Source organism: Eurosta solidaginis, chromosome 2 (genome assembly GCF_040869045.1).
Source record: "Eurosta solidaginis isolate ZX-2024a chromosome 2, ASM4086904v1, whole genome shotgun sequence".
In the NCBI taxonomy this organism is placed as follows: Eukaryota; Metazoa; Arthropoda; class Insecta; order Diptera; family Tephritidae; genus Eurosta; species Eurosta solidaginis.
The window spans coordinates 188692692-188710491 of NC_090320.1; the positions used below are offsets into that span (position 1 = coordinate 188692692).

The 17800-nt window shown below is 35.5% G+C and overlaps 1 protein-coding gene across 2 annotated transcripts in view; it reads right to left on the reverse strand.

Annotated features, from left to right (window-relative positions):
- The window catches only part of LOC137240393 (uncharacterized), a 92069-nt gene that overhangs the window by 70798 nt on the left and 3471 nt on the right, over positions 1-17800 (reverse strand). The gene's annotated exons all lie outside the window — the stretch shown is intronic.

Genomic DNA, 17800 nt, shown 5'->3' on the forward strand with positions numbered 1-17800 from the left:
TTTGATGAACCCCAGAAATTGAAGCGAATTTTGTTGTAGGTACATAATACATTACACTGGGTCACACAAAAAGCTGTAAGAGAAGATTATGTGGAGAGGGTTCCGGAAACATTTTTTTTTAACTTCCGAAATTCGATAATCACTTTTAGGTCATCAGAACTGTTCGAACTGGAACCGGTTGACGACTAGCCAAAGCGAAACTACCTAATAACTGTTGGCAATAGAACCGGTTGAATTTTGGCTCGACTTACAGGTCGTGTTCGGGCACATTTTACCCCTTCTACTCTCATTCCATTCGAAAAAAGTACAAAAACTGTGAGTAAAATGTAAGCAAACATGTCTTAAGACATGAAGAATCAATTCATCAAACAAAATTTCAAGCAATCGTCGTTTGTAAACAATCAGCTTTTCATACGTATGCAATGAAACTTCAACTTCAAATATATAAAATAGCAAATTATATTATTTAGTTTTCAACTCGACCCAAATACAAGTTTGAGATAAAAAACTGTAGTAGCGGGTTGGACCGATTGGAAAAAAGTCTGAACACTGCGTCAGCAATGACACATGTTGTTGAAAGCGTGACATCACTCCGAACAAATTTATTTGTTTTCTCATTTTTTAATGCGTAATCTCTTTATTGGTTCCTGATTTCTACCATTGATAACTATCCTCGTGTTACAAAGAAACATGAACCAGATACGGATAGAGATTTAACATGCAAATGCAACAACAATGTGATCCATATGTTTAAGATTGTTGTTGCATTTGCATGTTAATTCTCTATCCGTATCTGGTTAACGTTTCGTTGGAACACGAGGTATATGTATCACGTTTGCCACATCATGTTTTCATTTGAGACCAAAATGCATCGAAAAAAGGACCAAATTTTTGTTTTATTTTTTTTACAAACAATTCTGCAATTCACAAGAGTGTCGTATATGTTGTAAAATACAAAATTTTAGAATGTTTCCTTGGCTTCCTATTTAAAATTTTACTAAACATAGTGAAGACTTTGCTTTAATTCGAGCTGAACAAACAAAAATAAAGTATACGTCATTGTATCATATTTTCACACATGATTCAATCACACGAGGTTTCGCATGCGGCTTTTTTCAATATGTAACAATCCGCACTCATGGTTGTTTTTAAGAAGAAGAGGGAAAAAATTAAATCCCTTTTTTCAAAAGGGCACAAATTCGACAAAAATCTCCTTTTGAGACATGACGATTGATAAAGCTTTACCCAAGGGCTTTGTTAGAGAATGTGGCCGTAATAAACAACCTGTTAGTCACATTTGACACTGAGGGAAAATGATGTGTGCATAACGCGTCATAGATAAATCCTAATATGGATGATATATGGACTGCGGTTTAGGAGCTGAAAGCTTCTCAGCAATTTTATCTGTCGCTGTCAGCCTGTCTTTTAAACTCGGCTAGTATCTTCCAAGCAGTAGTCCTGGGGTCTTATCATGTTCAAAGAAAAAATGCACCTAAAAACACACCTGAGTACTTACTCAAGCAGCGCTCATGACGCTTGACTCCGCCATCACTTCGTCTAAAATCGTCAGCAGCTGCAAAAGTTCGATTTAGGCTGCAGCTAACTACGCAACAGGCACCGACGAATGCAGCATAGGTGATCGAGATGCATCATTAAGAAAATAAATCTTTAGGATCATTGCCATTAAATAAAAGCATTGGACGCATCAAATTTCTATTGATAGTCATAAGTAAGACCAACTGAACCCTAATCAGGTTATGCTACGCCTCACATTTTGAGAAATTTCACGCGCCCAACGCGTTTATTTAATTTTCTGATCAACGCCCTAGATTGATGAGGAGTGTGATGACTAGTACCTAGGACCTACCTAATTATTTTCTAGCTTTTAATGTTATTATTACTTCATTTAAGTATTGTTTTCAATAAAACCGTTTAACTTAAATTCATTTTTTTATTAGATTATTTCAAGTTTTTAGTCTTTATTTAATTGCCTATTATTTCTCATTCTATTTAGTTAATTTAGTGACTCATTAGTACATGGACTCGTTCCTGGCAATTTTTTACAATCTAAGTCCTCAATACTCCTTCCAAAGACTTTACTCGACTCTGCGCCACTTATGCTTGTCCCTCCTCGAACTCCAAAATATTTTGATGACACTTCTACCGGACTGTATATAATATCTGTTCCATATATGAGCTAAATCGGACCACAAATACCAGTACTTTTAATATCTCCATCCTTGCCGCACCTAGTGGGATTTTTTTTTCATACAGCAATTTTTATTTCTGTATTTAATACGTGTTCCAAATATGAGTCAAATCGATTTTTTTTGATATCTTCATCCTTGCGCCACCTCGCGGCGATTTTTTTCATATGTCGCTTTCTATATCTACAAGTATGCAATATGTGTTCGAAATATGAGCCGAATCGGAGCACAAATAGGATTTTTTGAATATCCCGATACCTGCGCCACCTAGCGGCGATTTTTTCATAGGTCGCTTTATATTCATGTATGTATTATGTGTTCCAAATATGAGCCAAACCGGACCACAAATTCGATTTTTCGAAATTTTTCGATCCATGTGCCACCTATCGGAGTTTTTTTCTTATAATTGCATTGTCATCGTGTTCTGAACTATATTCCAAGTAGCTTATCGGGAAGTTACTTAAATTTTAATTATAAAATTCGTTCACACAAAAAATTCACTACACAGAGTCAAGCTAAATAAAACCGTTTAAAAAACACCCAGAATAATAGAATTTAAATCACAATTCAGAAATTTCCACAGCCATTATTTACGAGTTTAGAAACAACGAGATGGGCAAATACGAATGTGTATGAAATGTAATGTCAAAACGTATATGCACATGGTTGTACATCAATGCACGAAAATGCTTTAAAAACGCTTGAAATTGTTAAAATAAAGTTGATATAAAACTTCAATATAAATAAAAAGCTTCTTTTAATAAAACAAATATGCCTTATAATGAAAACATAAAATTTTGAAATTTTTGTGTGTTGTAAGAAAATGTGTTCAATATTTTGGTTTCATTTTAAGTTTGCCATCTTCTTTTGACAATCCCTACTCCAGTGAAATGAAAGACATAAAATCAGCTGATGAGATGAGCCAACCACATAGTTCAGCCATGCGTAACTGACGTTAAAATATACTCAAAAAACACACTTTACAATGTTGCATTTGCAGTTTGAAACAATTTATTACGCAATTTTTTTTTAAATTGGCAATTTATTATTACAATTTATTATATGACAAATTGCGTAATAAATTGCCCAAATAGTACAAATTGCCAATTTGGTGTCTGTTTGAACCTAGTATAACACCGATAAATGATAATTGTTATTCAATTATTATTTTTGGATTTATTGGGAAAAACTGAAAAGAAGGAAACATTTACTGGCATATTGCGATGGCACAATTTCGAATCCGTAATGTAATGGGTGTTGGGGATTTTCAGCGATCAGCTGTTAGTTACGCTACTTGGTAAGATTTACAATGACCAGGGGAGCGCAAAATAATGTTTCTGTGTTATTTGCATTGTTTATTTTGTAATACAAATTTGATGAAAAATAAAGTTAAACAATAGAATGTCAAAATCATTTATTTTAGGGGAATGTTTTTCTCTTGTGCGAAATTGTTTTTGTAATTTGATGTCCGATAAAGTTTCGTCAGTTTTTCAAGCTTCAAATCCAAGACAAAAGAAAAGTGTAATTTATGCATTGGCCAAAGCAAATGTCGAATTCTTCTTTTTATGCTTTGCTTGCAACAATCGTTGGAATGTCAGATGGCGCCAGTGTCGCTCGATCTGCCGTTCTCCATAAGAATTCATGCAATCTATTTATCACGCATAGGATTGCGTTAAAGGCATCGTCATATATGAAAAACTGTTTAAGTTACTGGGCTTTAATCCACAATGCATGCGGGCACGCTTAGCACATTTACATATACATACATAAGGTTTGATTTTTTTTAAAGCGAGAAACGTTGTCAACCTAAAGGTATTGCTATTGCTTAGAATGTTAGTCCGTTAATGTCTGTTTACTTTGAGTACATTACGTGAGGATCAACCTTGTCATAAACTGGAATTAGAAAGCGCCTTCAAACGGGTCCAGCTTCGAGTAGCATTTTACAAATGGTTACGGACTTTTAAGAACCATTCTAATTTATACACGTACGTAGATATAAAAGTCAACTTTAGCCTTGTAAGTATTTAAAGTACTGATGATTACGTAAAACACTGCATCAGTATACAAAAACTACAAACAAACATACATATGTATAAAGATTTAGTATTGTACACGTGCTCGCGCACGAAATCGAAAAGAAATGAGCACCAACCAAAATACACAACAACGAGGACATTCTGACTACACGAGAAAAGGACTAATGATACATACATATGTAATACATATCTACATGTAAGGATAGATAGTGTATGCATACATCTTTACATAACGTCGGTTAATGTGTAAAGCCGTGTATCAAGCGTTCGCAACATTGTTTATCTTCACTTTCAGGGTCTTATGATTAAAAGCTATTTAAATTAAATGGAGGATAGTCATAGCCAAAATAAAATATGTTTAAATTTAGTTGCACTTTTTTGACATAATTTACTATGAGTTATCTGTCAAAAAAGCTGCAACTAAATGTAAAACCTATTTTTTTTTTTTTGACTATGACTATGCGCCAATACATTTAATTAAGTTTAGAAGTATGGGTGTTGGGGATTTCGAGTTGAAAACTCAGATCCCGGACAGCTAGCTGATGTAGAAGTGAAATTCAGAAAGATGTAATAATCATCGCCCTGTGAAAATTTTGTAATTTTTCTCTATTAATAACAAAAATTTTATAAAGTAATATGAATATATATTCCACATATATAAAAAGAAACGTGAAGGTGTTATGGCTGTTACAGCAGACAGTCGTGAAAAACAACCACGAATGGAGAGCAAAAAAGATTTTAAAAAATAATAACATAACATTACCTTTATTTTGAAAAATACGTCAAAATGGTCAATTCTAAGTAAAAAATTAATTTAATTGATAATTTTTAATAACTTACATTAAAATTATAAAAATTGTGTTTTTTTACTTATTACTTGAAAATATAGGTTTTTTTTGAAAATTTTTTTCTACTAAAACGAATTCGAAAAAAGAAAAACTGTCTGAATGAAAGTTGTTGGAAATTTTCTGAACTTATTTTAGCTGTAGAAAAAAAAATTTCCATAAGAAATTTGTTAAAAGTGATAATATAGTAGTTAAAAGTTCATTTTAGGCTAATTTCTCATAATTTAAGCCTGATATCTCTACTAAAATTCAAAAACACTACAGATATTAATACAGATTCTGAAATATATGTAAAATACCTTTAAAGTAAGCCCAATATGATATTTTTTCCTATAATTCTATCAGAAGCTATGAAGATTTTTGGGCCAAACTCTACATTCATATGGCAAAATATCTTTTTTGCAAAAATCGGGACCTCGAAATTTGACTTAGAGCTATGGTGTCTTCAGCAATTTTTCTTAGAATCTTCTGTAGATTAAGTTTTTGCTATACTCCAGATGGAAAAAAATTTGACCCGTTCTAATATATATATATATATATATATATATATATATATATATATATGTACCGAATTGTACATGTAAGGAAATAACAACAAAAAGGCAAAACCAACTAAAAAGCGTGCAGGGGGGGGGGGGCCTTGCTGGTATGGGGGCTGAATAGAGGCATCTGCTTTTACACTAGTATGAAGTATGAATGTTGGAGATTTCCAGTTCAAAACTCAGCTCCCGAAAAGCTAGCTGATGAAGAAATGAAACTCAGAAACATGTCCCAGTAGCGATTTTCGTGTACACATTTTATAAATTTTCTCTAATATCAATAAAAATTAAATACATAATCATGTAATACACAGATTATTCTGAAAGGCGTCTGAAACTTATTAAAATTTGCGAATATAGGTATAACACCACGTTTAAACATGCCTTAATCTACAATAAATCTTCAATAGATAATCTACGTGTTTACATAAGTTCCATCCAGGACCGTAGAGAGAAAATCCGGGCCCGGGACTAAACAATTTCCGGGCCCCCTATAAAAAATCCACTAATACATTTGATTAACTTGAATTAATGACGTCTCATTCTTGAATCATTATTGATGGATTACATCAAACAATTTTTTGCCACATCAACTAAATGATTTTTGGACTAAGAGCTGACAATACAATTAACACAGAACATTTACTATTTATACGATTATATTGTAACGTAGAAATAAAATTCTCTTTTAACAGCCACATATTGTTTCAGATAATCTTTTCTAGTTATTTGGTAACATTTTAATACATTTCTGATAAATTTAATGATGATTATAAATTTTAATTATTCAATATAGAAAGTTTGAATATCAAAGAGTGACTTTACTTGCTTTTTTCGATGCAAAATTTTTATAATAATATCAAAATTTATCTGTCTTGCCAAAACGGATTCAACACAAAGCGTGGCAAGTCCTGAAACTCGCTCTTGAGATGAACACGATCTATGAAAGTTTTTGCTTCTTGAAAGGACGCTGAAGGAACGTTCTGCACTAGCTACAGTGACAGGTATAGTGCAAAAGATACGCAAAGCAACACAAATGTTGCGGAAAATCGTATACAGATTTGGAACATATCTTGTATTTTTCGATAAATTTTGATGCGCTCGCCCGAACCGTAGTTTCATCCATGTCTTCAAATTGCCACAAAAAGGAAAACGTCTCACTCGAATTTCTCATAGCTTCAAATCGTTCAGTAATGCCAGTGATTACCGAATCAACGATCACCAGGAATGTATTGTTTTTAAAATCAGACTCCGAATCATCCGTAATCATCTCATTTAAATTATCTTCAGAACGTCTTTTGGGGTTTCTCTTTCGAATGTCCGGAAACTTTGGCGAGATGTTCAATTGAATAGCAACTGTTTTGCATTCGTTTAAAATTGTTTCCCATTGGTTCCTGATCAACTTCAAATCAGCTAATAAGGCATCTAGATGTCGGACCTCAAAATGTATGGTGGCGTCTCTAGCTTGGAGGAACATGTTTCTTTCATTAATGCTAGTCAGTATTTTGAAACAAATTGAGGACAGCAAGATACATTCGAACTAGTTGATGCACTTGAGAATGCCGGTAACTTTGCCGTATGCTTGCGCAGTCAAATTTAGCTTTTGGATGAAAGACTATGAAGAGAGCTCGGTACATTTTTTTTGAGGATGTCCCATCGTTGTCGAGTGATGCTGAAAATAGTAAAACATTTTTGTACAACTCCGAAGAAAGTAATTGCAGCCGTACAACATTCTGCAGCATCAACGCCACATAAATTGAGACTGTGGGTTGCAAAAGGCGAGTAATCAGCATTCGAGTTTTTGCCGAGAATGTGACGTATGCTCCGTTGTAAGCTCCTTTCATATTGGCGCCGTTATCGTACCCATTGTAAAATGTGTTGCTTTCGAATTGAAATGGAGTTAGCGCAAAATGAACGCTGTCAACGTGACTAGCATCAGGCATAGGCATCAACGATAATAGCAAAATACTTGGCTTTCTTGCCTTGATCTAATATAGCTTCCCCCACGTGCTTTGCACAAATTTCTATAAACTCGTTCTGAATTTCTGGGGAAAGATAGTGAAATTGTAAACGTTTGTGCTCCTGTTGTGAAATCCAAACTTTCTCCAAATGATCTCTATATATCGGATCATATTGGCTTATGAGATCTTAGATGCCCAAAAAACGTCCATCGTTGCGTTCACCAAGATATATACCTTCGCCTTTGGAAGCTAGGCCTCCTCCACCCAAAAATAAAATAGGGTCCTAAATTCTATATAAAATATCTTTCCACTTTTGAGTTTCAGTGATTAGCTGGTCATTGATAAGTTTATTAATTGTAGCCTCCTTTTGAATTAGGTCTTGTAAAGATCGCCATTGAATATAACATTTAATGTGATCTTGAGTATTTTCGCGTTATGGCAGTTTATCGTATAGCTTCTTCCATACCTGGAATTTCGAATATCCGCACAACAAATTTTAGGTCGATTGGGAAAGTATTGGTGCTTAACAGACGACATGGTAGGCAATAAAAAGCATTGTTACTGGCACTCCACACTAACCAGTCACGCTCCACTTTCTCTCCATTTGGCAAGATTCTGTTTAACAACGAGGTAGGAAATGCCTCGTCATGACGAGCACGTGGCAAAATAACAGGACACTTTTGATGACATCGACGAATTATTTCGTTGACTTCTTCAGATCGCAAAAACTCATTATTCACGGTACCGATGTCGAAGTCGTTTAAATAATCTGGACTTTGATACAGAGTTGGTGGTATTCTTGGAAGACTTTTTGAAGATGAACCTGCATCAGTGTCGCCACGAAAACTTTACGATTTCGGATTCATGTAAATATACATTTTTGTTTGATGTTTTCATTGTATCCTCAGGCCCAGGCAAAAAATCATTATCAATATTCATTTCTTTTGAAATTCGGCTTAAAATTTGCACATGGAAAAACTAAAGACTCTCCTGAATTAAAAAAAAATGTCTAAGTACCTCTAAATCGCGGGCGCCCTGAGAAACACATTTTTGTTTGATGTTTTTATTGTCTCCTCAGGCCCAGGCAAAAGATCATTATCAATATTCGTTTCTTTTGAAATTCGACTTAAAATTTGCACATGGAAAAACTAAAGACTCTCCTGAATTAAAAAAAAATGCCTTAGTACCTCTAAATCGCGGGCCCCCTGAGAAACACATTTTTGTTTGATGTTTTTATTGTCTCCTCAGGCCCAGGCAAAAGATCATTATCAATATTCGTTTCTTTTGAAATTCGACTTAAAATTTGCACATGGAAAAACTAAAGACTCTCCTGAATTAAAAAAAAATGTCTAAGTACCTCTAAATCGCGGGCGCCCTGAGAAACCCCGGGCCCGGGGAATCCCCCTCCCCTTCTCGACGGACCTGGTTCCATCCCTGGCAACTAGATTATTGTCGGTCAAGTTTTTACGTTTCTCCTTAATTTTGTGCTTCCAATTAGAGCTCACACTCTATAGAGGTGGAACTTTTTCTATGCAAAAAACGCATCTGAAAAGCTTTTTCATAATTACCGATTATCGAGGGGAAAAATTTATATGGAAAATCTATTGATATAATTAACGATTAGGAGTTAAGTACGAAAATTAATATAATTTCGTTATATGTAAACTAGGGCTAAGACGCGATAGTGAAACAAAAACTATGATGTCTGCTTGCAGTTGTGTCAGGTCCGGGATGCAGTAGATGCCTATTCTTGGGCCGGTGTTGAGTTCAATAACTGACTTCCATGTGCTTCATTATATTTCATTTTGGGATATTTATTTTTTGAAGATATGGTACCGCTCTGTTAAAGAGGAATGTCAAATCACAGTTTATATCAAAAGGGGGCAATACCAACCAAGAAGAAGAAGTGGAACTACCTCTCTAGATTTGTATCTAGGCTGACGGCAGAACGCTCGCTATAAGCTATGCTAGGGGAGAAGCAATTTTTATTTTCATATATTTTACAAGCCTGAAATGTTTCTGGCACTGTGAAAACTTTTAAATGTTCCATAAGAAAGGATATTAATAGCTTTCTATCTTTATTTATATTATAGCAACGCTTCTCGAATACTCATCAAAAAAGTAATATGTAAATAAATGGAAAACACAAAACTTAACCCCCCCCTCCAAATTTTAATAGGTATAAGGTTTTAAAAAATGAACAAGCCTGCCACCATTTAAAAACCATACATTTGGGTTTTCCCCTAAGATTTCCCTAAGATTTATCTTTTTTTACATTTTCACACTGAAAGGGTAGTAATGTGTCTACATACCTTTACATTAACAAAACATACTGCTATGCATTTGCTACGTCACATAAGCGTAGTTTAACTGATAAGTGAGTTTAACTTTAAGTCTAAAACCTGGTCTAATAGGTATTACAATTATATTGCAAGAAATATTTCTTGAACGTTTTCTTACGACCTTTCAAGTTGTATTGAAGAAATTTCGTTCGCCTTGCCTATTTGTTGAGTCAATTAATAAAAGACATCCAAATAACCCCACATGTACAGTTGTACTCGACTACTAAATGCAATGCAACATTATTATGTTTACAATTGCCAGAAATTGTCTCCCGTTCCATCGTGTCTTTAGTGCACTCGAATTCATATATGCAATTTTTCCATCTTCCATTAGGGTCATTTATTTTTGGACACAGTGAATGATGTATGATTATTATGCAAGCATGCACAGTTGTGCCAATGACTTATTTGTTATTGTAAAAAATCAAATTTTCAGTATTTTGCTGCCTTTTTTGTTCGGATGTCCTTTGCGACAACACGGTTATCAGCATACCACAACACTTTTATTGAATAGTAGTAGGCACATAAACATACATACTCGTACATAAGCATACATCCTATGGATGTTGCGAATATGTAAATTTTTCATACAATTTGTTGTGTGCTGAAGACGGACAGAATCTGCTCAATTGTTTTCTGTTATATTACTTATGTAATTCCGACCAGTTCTTGTTGAATCTGAAGGTATAGTATTAGGCTTTTGCGGTCTAAGTGTTTTAAAGTGCGAAATAAAATTACAATATTCCACTTTTCTAACCCAATGTTTCGCTAATAACTTTTTAGCTTCATCAGGGGTATTTTTTTATTGTTTAAATCTATTTTCTGTTTCATTTTACTGAACCAGGATATGGACAGACTTTCCATTAAGAAACCAGGATTTCGAAAATGTTTAAAGTTTGTTAGCGTAGGGGAGAGTGTACAGATTCCACATATACCAACCACACCTTCCGGAGCCTTATACTTTTTGTAGAAGTACAAAAATTAGATTTCCAAAAAAAATAGTACGAAAATGTCTGCGTAAAATACTTTTTCGTGGAGCGGCACTCGGCAGCGCTTAAAAAAGATGCGATGAGCCGATCCCATAGTGTACCTATACAAGTGTGTCAACTAAGCGATAAACGTCAAAACTACAAACAGCCTCGCTCACCTGATGCAAATCTCAGGTCTAGAGTTGCATTTTTGGTACGTAAGAGTTCTTCAAGCTGAGTTGCATTTGATAGTTTAATAAAACTTTGTAGAATTTACAGATGAAATAGTTGCATATATTTCCGCGGAAATAAGAATACTAGAAGATTTGTAGCCTGCAACAATGTGGAAAACGGAAAGCAAAACATGGAAAAACTTCACTTCTAAGGCTGTTTACACAAATGCATAAGGGCAACATTATATAAACGCTTTGGTCGCTTTAAAGCAAAGATAACGTACGGCGTTTCATTATTATACTCAGTTGAGCAGAGCTCACAGAGTATATTAACTTTGATTGGATAACGGTTGGTTATACAGGTATAAAGGAATCGAGATAGATATAGACTTCCATGTATCAAAATCATCAGGATCGAAAAAAAATTTGATTGAGCCATATCCGTCCGTCCGTCCGTCTGTCCGTTAACACGATAACTTGAGTAAATTTTGAGGTATCTTGATGAAATTTGGTATGTAGGTTCCTGCGCACTCATCTCAGATCGCTATTTAAAATGAACAATATCGGACTATAACCACGCCCACTTTTTCGATATCGAAAATTTCGAAAAACCGAAAAAGTGCGACAATTCATTACCAAAGACAGATAAAGCGATGAAACTTGGTGGGTGAGTTGAACTTATGACGCAGAATAGAAAATTAGTAAAATTTTGGGCAATGGGCGTGGCACCGCCCACTTTTAAAAGAAGGTAATTTAAAAGTTTTACAATCTGTAATTTGGCAGTCGTTGAAGATATCATGATGAAATTTGGCAGGAACGTTACTCCTATTACTATATGTATGCTTATTAAAAATTAGCAAAATCGGAGAACGACCACGCCCACTTTAAAAAAAAATTTTTTTAAGTAAAATTTTAACAAAAAATTTAATATTTTTACAGTATATAAGTAAATTATGTCAACATTCAACTCCAGTAATGATATGGTGAAACAAAATGCAAAAATAAAAGAAAATTTCAAAATTGGCGTGGCTCCGTCCTTTTTTATTTAATTTGTATATGATACTTTTAATGCCATAAGTCGAACAAAAATTTACCAATCCTTCCAATCTGGGACGATAACTTATTTCTGTGAAAAAGGCCGAAATCGGTTGAAGCCACGCCCAGTTTTTATACACAGTCGTCCGTCTGTCCTTCCGCTTGACGTTTACACGATAACTTGAGCAAAAATCGATATATCTTTACTAAACTCCGTTCACGTACTTATCTGAACTCACTTTGTATTGGTATAAAAAATGGCCGAAATCGGACTATGACCACACCCACTTTTTCGATATCGAAAATTACGAAAAACGAAAAAATGCCATAATTCTATACCAAATACGAAAAAAGGGATGAAACATGGTATTTGGATTAGTTTATTGACACAAAATATAACTTTAGAAAAAACTTTGTAAAATGGGTGTGACACCTACCATATTAAGTAGAATGAAATGAAAAAGTCCTGCAGGGCGAAATAAAAAACCCTTGAAATCTTGGCAGGAATACTGTTCGTGGTATTATATATATAAATAAATTAGCGGTATCCAACAGATGATGTTCTGGGTCACCCTGGTCCACATTTTGGTCGATATCTGGAAAACGCCTTCACATATACAACTACCGCCATTCCCTTTTAAACGCCTCATTAATACCTTTAATTTGATACCCATATCGTACAAACACATTCTAGAGTCACCCCTGGTCCACCTTTATGGCGATATCTCGAAAAGGCGTGCACCTATAGAACTAAGCCCCACGCCCTTTCAAAATACTCATTAACACCTTTCATTTGAAACCCATATCGTACAAACATATTCTAGAGTCACCCCTGGTCCACCTTTATGACGATATTTCGAAAAGGCGACCACCTATAGAACTAAGGTCCACTCCCTTTTAAAATACTCATTAATACCTTTCGTTTGATACCCATATTGTACAAACGAATTCTAGAGCCACCCCTGGTCCACCTTTATGCCGATATCTCCAAAAGGCGACCACCTATACAACTACCACCACTCCCTTTTAAAACCCTCATTAATACCTTTAATTTGATACCCATATCGTACAAACACATTCTAGAGTCACACCTGGTCCACCTTTATGGCGATATCTCGAAAAGGCGTCCACCTATAGAACTAAGCCCCACGCCCTTTTAAAATACTCATTAACACCTTTCGTTTGGTACCCATATTGTACAAACGCATTCTAGAGTCACCCCTGGTCCACCTTTATGGCGATATATCGAAAAGGCGACCACCTATACAACTACAACCACTCCCTTTTAAAACCTTCATTAATACCTTTAATTTGATACCTATCGTACAAACACATTCTAGAGTTGCCCCTGGTCCACCTTTATGGCGCTATCTCGAAAAGGCGTCCACCTGTAGAACTAAACCCCACGCCCTTTTGAAATACTCATTAACACCTTTCGTTTGATACCCATATTGTACAAAGGCATTCTAGAGTTACCCCTGGTCCACCTTTATGGCGATATCTCGAAAAGGCGTCCACCTATAGAACTATGGCCCACTCCCTCTTAAAATACTCTTTAATACCTTTCATTTGATACACATGTCATACAAACACATTCCAGGGTTACTCTCGGTTCATTTCCCTACATGGTTATTTTCCCTTATGTTGCCACCATAGCTCTCAACTGAGTATGTAATGTTCGGTTACACCCGAACTTATCCTTCCTTACTTGTTTTTCATATGGCGTTGTCAAAGCGTAGGCACGCAACCAAAGCATTTATGTAAATTTTTCAATACTTCGCCCGAGGGTTGGTGTCGAAATTCTGTATGTACAAAATTCTAAAAACAAAATTCTGCCTTTTAAAATTCTGCTTTTTTAAAATTCTGCTTTATAAAATTCTGCTTTCAAAATTCCGTATTACAAAATTCTGTATTAAAATATAATGTTAACATTGTTAAAGAGGTCATGTAATTATTTTGAAAAAGTGCGCCAAGCAGAATTTTAAAAAGCAGAATTTTAAAAAAGCAGAATTTTGTTCAAGCAGAATTTTGTCACCCAGAATTTTGTAATACAGAATAATGACACGCTCCCTTCGCCCGACAGATGAATTAATGAATGCAACACAACCAAAGAGTCTGTGTAAATCCGCCTTAATTTTTGTAGCTTTGAGTCTCCTGCAACTAAAATTGTGCTGTGAGTGCAAACAAATCAAACTCCTATATGACACTACTTTATTTTCTATGTATTTTCTCTTATATTTTTTGTCGAGGCAGCCAATAAGTTTTCAGTACTGGTATAAGGGTGTGAACTATATTTAAAAAAAACTAACGAAATACAAGAAAAATACAACGTAGTTCATTAAAAACAAACAAGCCAGTTTGTATTTCGATAGGGTTTTTTGACATTAGGCTGTTTTTATTTATTTTTTCTGACAAATGAAGATTTTGTTTTTAGTTTCAAAATTTTGTGCATAAAAACACAACTAAATTCAAAGTGTAAATTGTGTGTGCAAATGAGTTTTCAATAAGTGTACATTTTTCAGTTTTTCATAGTTAAGGAATTGACCTCCAGATTCTTGTGTTACACAAATATATTGAACTTGGGTACAGAAGTTCAAATTAAAAAGTTTTTCACAATAATTTGAAAAACTCTACGTTTTCTCTGCTTTTTACACTTAAAGGAGTAACCCTCCGTAATAAATTAAACTTTTAATGAAAATCAATAACTCTGACCTGAACACTTTTCGCCATGATATAAAATTAAAATGCTGTGGTCTCTGCACAGAACCCTAATAGACCGTTTTCAACCGAAACAACAATGGCAACCCAGATTTTCTCGTTATGCTCACTTAAGCGAGTGTCTGTCAGAAAGAAGTCAACACACTTGTACTTGTACACTATGGCCGATCCAACCCAAACTGCATGACCCACAGTTAATGTTAGGACTTCTTTCCACTATTCAAAGTAATACTCAATTCAAAATATTAATTATTTTGCATTAAAACAAAGCACATTACCCCCACAACATGCTGACACCTTCAACTATGTACTTTAGCGAAATTATGAAGACCCTACTCCTTCCAATATTTTGGAACCATCTGTGTACACATGTATTGCCTCGTCCGCCATTAGAGTCCATTTGCTAGGACTATTTTCAACCGTGCTGTTTCGCTGGAGCACTCTATGTCCGTACAGAATCTTTTCCATGAGATTCTCTTCGCCCTGGAAATGTCACGCTTGTAGATCCTCAGTAGATCCCTGTACTCGTCCCGACACGCTTCGCTTTCCGCGGTTTTTGCTAGCTTAAACATTTCTTTTACCTGTCTTCTTAGAAGACTCAGCTCATTGATCCACCATGGCGGCTTTGCTTTTCCTCTGAATTTTCTTAGACGGCAAGCTCTGTTATACGCAGTCATAAGCGTCCTTGCTAGGAATACATTAGACTCCTCCAGTTCCGCCACATTGGCCACCTCTTTGGGTTGTCCCGTTTTGGTTTTTACCACTTTCCGGAATTTAGTCCATTTCGTTGAGCTAAGGTTTTTAAAGGTTCCTCCCTTCTCTATCCTCTTTAGGAGGATGCTTAAGCTGATATACACATGTTCGGAGAAGGATGGTCTGTCGCGAAACATCCAATCCTACCTTGATATATCACGTTCGGAGGTCAATGTAATATCAAGAACATTACTGGATGTTGGACCAATGTATGTAGGGACTCTTCCCCTTTTGGCTATCTGCAAATTGGTTTGCAAGATGTAACAAAATAGAGATTCGCCTCTCACGTCCGTATCTCCTTCTCCCCACGCATTGTGTGCGCATTTGCATCCGCGCATGCCCTATGACCAACAGCCCTTCGTCCTGTACAAGCCTCTTGCACTCCATCGGTGGAACATCCGCAGCATGGGCCATGTAGCAGGATGCCAGGATAAATGTCTGCTTATTCTTTTGCTCAACGGCCACCACTGCTAGATCCTCAGTAGTGTAATTAGGCAGCATATATGAATGCAGCTGTTTGCTTACCATGACTACAGCTCGCACCGTCCTTCCGTTTGCGCGTAGTAAAAGCCAAATCCGCGTGTGCTGAGTCCAGAAACCTTTCCGCCTGATGAGAGCCACGGCTCCTGTATCAGCGCCAGGTCAAACGAACCCTCCTCAAGGATTAAGAGGAGTTCGCTCCACTTTACTGTGTTGGAGGTTTATCTGTAAGACTCGCAGCACCATTGGGCTGTTTGTCCCCCTTCAGCACCTTCGTCGTAACGTCATCGTCCTCCCCTTGCCCTTTTTGGTTTAGAGTATTCGAGGCCCCCTTTAGCCTTTCGTAAATGCTGTGCCGGGTGTTCCTCCGTACGACTCGCAGCACCGTTTGGCTGTTGGCCCTCGTCTAACACCTTCGTGGTGACGTCGGCTACCTCCGGAGAAGTTATTGATATGCAAAATTTTTTTGAAACAATTCAACAAATTTATAATTTTTTTGGGAATATTATCAAAAGATGAAATATTTTATCAAGTTTTATATCTAATAAAGAAAGTGAGTCTTTAACTTCAATAACATTAAAAACATTAAGCCCTACTAGATGGTCAGGACGTTTTTGCTTTAAAAGTTCGATTTCTTGATGTCCAAAAAACGCTAACGAAAACAGTCTGATAAATTGAAAATCAAAAAAAAATAAATGAAACTGTTTCACTCAAAAAGCAAATCGAAAACTACAATTTTGTTATGTTATAGGTTTTCCATTGCAAGATCCTACTTACTATCGATGCAGCCTCTAATACACTTCAGTCTTATGCCACCGATCTTTCAAATGCCTTAAAACGTTTGAAAATTTGTCTAGAAGAATTGGAAAGGTATTGACATGGTATTGAAAATGTAAAAATGGAGGCGATTAGTGTAGCGGAAAAATGATCCATCACCCCTGAATTTTCTAAAACTCGCCAGAGGATGGTAAATAGCAATTTTGATGACCTTTGCGAAGATGAGCGTCTACAAGATCCGGAAAGTTTGCTCAAAGTGAACATATTTTTTCGAGTATTGGACATTATTATAAACCAACTGAAATCCCGCAATGAATGAAATTGTTGCAAATTCCAGTTTGTGTAGGCTTCCACTTTAAACGTTTTAAATGACACTGATCTTCTAAAAAAAAGCTCTAGAATTTGTTAAGATTTATAAAAAAGACAAATCTTAATCATTTTGCAGAGAAATTCTCAGTTTTCGACCCACTTTCAGAGACGAAATAGAAAAATCGTCAAGTATTAGAGACTTCGCTGATTTATTAGTAATAAAAAATCACTTTATGTGTTGCAGCTTTCCTGAAGTATGCACTGCATTACTTTTATTTCTTACAATTCCTGTGACTAGAGCTAGTGCTGAACGATCATTTTCAAAACTAAAATTGATAAAAACCTACTAAAGAAACTCTATGAGTCAAGATAAGTTATGTAACTTGGCTATTTTCTATACCTCGATCTTTAAACTTTTATGACGTTATGACACTTTTGAGGAAGAGAAATCTCGAAAAAAAATATTTTTTTAAATATATATCTTATTGGAATTAAATCTTTATTTTTATTTCATTGTAAGTGCATTCATGTTTCGGCGTTGGGCTAGCATGGACTACAGACCATTCTCTCTTGTCTAAGAGAGGAGGCCTTTAGTGGACATATACAACGTGTAACTGAGTACGCTGATATCTCCAATTTTATTAAAATTAAACTGAG